Genomic DNA, 5,458 nt, shown 5'->3' with positions numbered 1-5,458 from the left:
TGCCAGCCACACATATGCATGAAAATTAAAAAAATAATCTATATTATTGAAATATTGTGCATTCAGTTTTTTCATTAATTGTTTCATATGGTGTATGCAAACGGTGCAACTGAACCTGCCTGGCTCAAACAAATGCATGGCATCAGATGACCACAAGTCGAGCATGGTTGGGAGGATCTATATTGACAGCAAAAGGTTTCTAAAGATCACGACCTTCAGAATTTGATTTACTTCCTCACGAACTCTACTCTACGAAAATGTCTCTTCTTCATCACAACCCACTTCACAAATTGCACTTTATGCATAGACGTAGCCCCAGTTGATATCCTTCATCTCTATCAAAGAATTTGACGACGAATGCACATGATTTAAGTGAAGATCAAGCACCAAAGATAGAACTTCACTGCAGGCCATAGCTAAACCCCATGCCCATACTGTCAAACTCATGTTGTTGCGTCTTTGTATACTCATAGGTGGCTTCTTCTTCTCAGGTGCTCAAGTCTCTCGACTCCGTGTGTGGTCAATGAGGTTCATATGTTTTTATCACAATGCCACATAGTAGAATAAGTCATTACTTACTTTTAATTTTGGCGATGAACAGGGTGCGTATAATTTGTTGGTATTCAATTTAAATTGTAGGTTCGATAGAGTACGCTGAGTAATTAATGTACACAAGTAATTAAGCTAGTTAGGAGATTGAGATTTTGTGCAGTTACACATGACATGTTTCTGAATGTTCATTTCAGCGCGTGAGGAATTGATGATCTACCAGCAGAGCAGCAGAGGTGTGCTCTGTACATATCAACATATGTGTTGGTGAACCGGTGGTGACGGCCGGAATGAAAGCAGGCAGATTCCGAGAAGGTTCATCTTCATCATGGTTGCATCCATCGCAGCCCCTGCTGAATCGTGATGAATGGACGGATCGAGTGCCCTCCATCTTTCTTTCTGGATGCTGAAGCTAGACTATAGTAAGACTGTGGCTCCAGCCCGCCGTACGTGCGTTGCTACTTTCTTTCTTTCTTTCTTTCTCTTGGCCGGGGCGGGGGCCGGAACAGGACCGGCGGCGATCGATGACATGCATATTGATTCCTTCCATCGATCTCAGCTCACTTAGCAGCCCTACTTACGTGTAATGCTGTGCATGCATATCAATGAAGCTTTCAGGTAGGATCCATCCCAGCCTCCGACCGGCCGGTAATCGAGTACCTATGTGTGCATGTTTGACTAACCATCGGTGCCACTAGCCATGTGGACGAAGCGGTGGGAGATGAATAGCACCTTTCTTGGTGTTGTATCTTTCTGTTGGTGGTTCGGTGAGCTCGACGCTGCTGCGGGAGGAAGGACGAGATGGTGGTGGCGCTATTCAGCGTCGCATTATCTCTTGAGGGCATCGTCTTGGAGGTGGATCCGGTCAGAGGGACTCATGGCTTGTGAGGATATATGTGTTGTTTGCCGAAAGGTGTTGACTGTATGGTTTTTGGGTCCGGTTTCCCTCATAAACTGGACCAATCTTTCTATCTATTCAACGAATTTAGCAGTTCTATGCTAACATTAAAAGAATAAGAAGATTGCACCATGTACGATCTTCATCGATCGGCCATCGATGAGCTCGCAGGCTCTCTCTCGTACACATATCTATATCTATCTATATCTATACCTACTATTAAAGGGAATAGATATTCTTGGTTTGGTTTAGTCTTTTCCGTTTGGTTTGAATGCACGTTAAAGTTTGTACACACATTAAGCGATCTTAGTTTGGTTTAGTCCTTGGTGATCATGAACCAGGATGCCAAACCCGCCTGTCTAGAGTGAACAAATTAAGATCGCCGCATCAACATTTATCAAAAACACACCTTCCTGTGGTGAAGACCATTTTTTATTTGATTGAGAGGACCCACACCTATTGGAAGTTAATGACCTAACATTGTGCAAGGGAATAAACTTAACATAGGCTTTGATCTTACCCACAATTTCGAGAAGGATGGGGCCTCACTTCACCATTACGAGAGTTGCTTATGTTTTCCCTTATTTGCATTGCTTTTCTATCATTCAATGGTTATGGGGAATAACTATTTTCTAGATCAGGTATAGTGTTACAAATGTATGTTGAAGCCACTCCTTGCAGCAAAGAAGATCTGGAAGCATCCTTCCTATTTTCAACAGTATCACCGCTCCCAATTATAGGCTCTTTATTGTGGAAGTTCCGAAAGAAATTGAGTTGGCCTAAAATAAAGGATCAATATTCATGCTTGCTTTTGGTTTCTAATCTAAGAGAATACATTTCCTAGAAGATAAGTAGAAGATATATTTAAAAATGTGAAAAAGATCAGATCTATTATAAGATTCATCGGAAGTACAAAACACCTCAAACATAATAAAAATTACATCGAGGTCCATGGACCACCGAATGACCACTGTCGCCGCAGAACGAGCCATCGGCGCGCCGCTGTCGCCACTCCCATACCAGAGTTGGCCTGACCTTGTCTATGACAGCTAGGAAGTCTTCGTGCATGTGCCCCTAAGGACCAGCGCCCCGGAGCCACAGCCGTCGCTGTTGAATCCTTGAATCGATCTGAAGAACCTGACACCAAATATCGTTGTTGCGTATGCACGACGAGAAACCCAAACCTCACCACCCTAAGGAGCTGGTAGGAATCTACGCCGGTGATCCATCTAATCCGTCCCAAGGGACGAACTTGAGGAGGATCCGAGTCCGGAACACTGATTCAAAGAAGAAGCGCCACCATCCATCCAAACGCCGCCCCTACGAGGACTAAAACCCTACCCATCTACAAGATGGTGTTGGGGAACACAGTAATTTCAAAAATTGTCCTACGCACACGCAAGATCATGGTGATGCATAGCAACGAGAGGGGGAAGAGTGTTGTCCACGTACCCTCGTAGACCGTAAGAGGAAGCGTTATGACAACGCGATTGATGTAGTCGTACGTCTTCACGATCAACCGATCCTAGTACCGAAAGTACGGCACCTCCGCGATCTGCACACGTTCGGCTCGGTGACGTCCCACGAACTGACGATCCAACAGAGTGTCGAGGGAGAGCTTCGTCAGCACGACGGCGTGATGACCGTGATGATGATGCTACCGGAACAGGGCTTCGCCTAAGCACCGCTACGATATGACCGAGGTGGATTATGGTGGAGGGGGGAACCGCACACGGCTAAGAGATCAATGATCAACTTGTGTCTATGGGGTGCCCCCCTCCCCTGTATATAAAGGAGTGGAGGAGTGGAAGGGCCGGCCCTCCTATGGCGCGCCCCATGGGGAGTCGTACTCCCACCGGGAGTAGGATCCCCCCTTCCCTAGTTGGACTAGGAGTGGAAGGAAGTGGGGAGAGAGGGGGAAGGAAAGGGGGGCCGGCACCCCACCCAATTCGGATTGGACTTGAGGGGGGCACGCCCCCTCCTAGGCCTCCCTCTCTTCTCTCCCACTATGGCCCAATAAGGCCCATATACCTCCCAGGGGGTTCCGGTAACCTTCCGATGCTCCGGTATATGCCCGAACTCACCCGGAACCATTCCGATGTCCAAATATAGTCATCCAATATATCGATCTTTATGTCTCAACCATTTCGAGACTCCTCGTCATGTCCGTGATCATATCCGGGACTCCGAACTACCTTCGATACATCAAAACACATAAACTCATAATACCGATCGTCACCGAACGTTAAGCGTGCGGACACTACGAGTTCGAGAACTATGTAGACATGACCGAGACACGTCTCTGGTCAATAACCAATAGCGGAACCTGGATGCTCATATTGGTTCCTACATATTCCATGAAGATTGTCGGTGTCAAAACCGGCAGATCTCGGGTAGGGGGTCCCGAACTGTGCGTCTAGGCCGGATGGTAACAGGAGACAGGGGACACTTTATTTTACCCAGGTTCGGGTCCTCTCGATGGAGGTAATGCCCTACTCTTGCTTGATTAATATTGATGATATGGGTAGTACAAGAGTAGATCTACCACGAGATCAAGGAGGCTAAACCCTAGAAGCTAGCCTATGGTATGATTGTTGTGTATGGAGTTGATTCTCTACGGACTACAACCCTCCGGTTTATATAGACACCGGATAGGGTTAGGGTTACACAGAGTCGGTTACAATGGTAGGAGATGTTGAATATCGCATCGCCAAGCTTGCCTTCCACGCCAAGGAAAGTCCCATCCGGACACGGGACGAAGTCTTCAATCTTGTATCTTCATAGTCCAGGAGTCCGGCTGAAGGTATAGTCCGGCTACCCGAACACCCCCTAATCCAGGACTCCCTCAGTAGCCCCTGAACCAGGCTTCAATGATGACGAGTCCTGTGCGCAAGTTGTCTTCGGCATTGCAAGGCGGGTTCCTCCTCCAAGTCCTTCATAGAAGATTGTAAACACCAAGAGTAGTGTCCGGCTCTGTAAAATAAGCTTCCGCATATTGCCGTAGAGAGAATGATATTAACACAAATCAAATATGCTGACGTATTCCGCAGTGCTCTATCACACCACGGCCGAGTCCTTTACTCAAATCGTTTTTACTTTTCCATCTTAGCATGTTTTGCGAGGCGGTTTCCTTGGCACGTCTTGTCAAAGCAGAGATCGTGTACCCTTTTTATAGGATTCTCATCAATACAGACGTGGGTAACCCTAACCGCGCCATTTATCACGACGCTTGGGAGGCAAGCGAGTTTTATTAGGCAGGTGGGGACGCACAACCGCATCCGCCCATATAAGGGGATAAGGATCCACCTTTTTACCTATGCCTTCTTCCTCCTTTGCCTATCCATCTCCTGCGCACTCGATCTCCAGCGCCCAAGCCCGCACTTCCCGTCTCAACCTTCTCCAGCGATGTCCGGAGCGGGAGGCAAGTGGAAGGTCTCCTCCGTCACGGAGGGTGACATCAAAAAGCTTAGGAAGGCCGGATACTTGTCCAAAGACATCGTGTACCGGCTTCCCGAGGAGGGGCAACTTGTCCCCACCCCAAGGCCTCATGAGAGGGTAGTATTCCTTCCCCACTTCCTCCGCCGACTGGGTTTTCCACTTCACCCATTTGTCCGGGGGCTCATGTTCTACTACGGCCTGGATTTTCACGATCTGGCCCCGAATTTTATCCTCAACATCTCGGCGTTTATCGTCGTGTGCGAGGCTTTCCTCCGCGTCCGCCCCCATTTCGGCCTCTGTCTCAAGACCTTCAACGTCAATCCTAAGGTGGTGCGCGGCAACCAGGCGGAGTGCGGAGGTGCCATGGCGGGCAAGATTGCCAACATCCTGTGGTTTGAGGGCTCCTTCGTAGAGACCCTAAAGGGGTGGCAAGCCGGGTGGTTTTACATCACCGAGCCACGCGATCCGAAATGGATCGCAGCCCCCGAGTTCCGATCCGGACCCCCCACGCTGCTCATGTCCTGGAAAGAGACGGGCCTGTCGTGGGGTAACGAGAAAGAGGTGACCGGACTG

This window comes from Triticum aestivum, chromosome 4A, assembly GCF_018294505.1.
Source record: "Triticum aestivum cultivar Chinese Spring chromosome 4A, IWGSC CS RefSeq v2.1, whole genome shotgun sequence".
NCBI classification, from domain to species: Eukaryota; Viridiplantae; Streptophyta; class Magnoliopsida; order Poales; family Poaceae; genus Triticum; species Triticum aestivum.
This window is presented reverse-complemented; position numbering follows the sequence as displayed.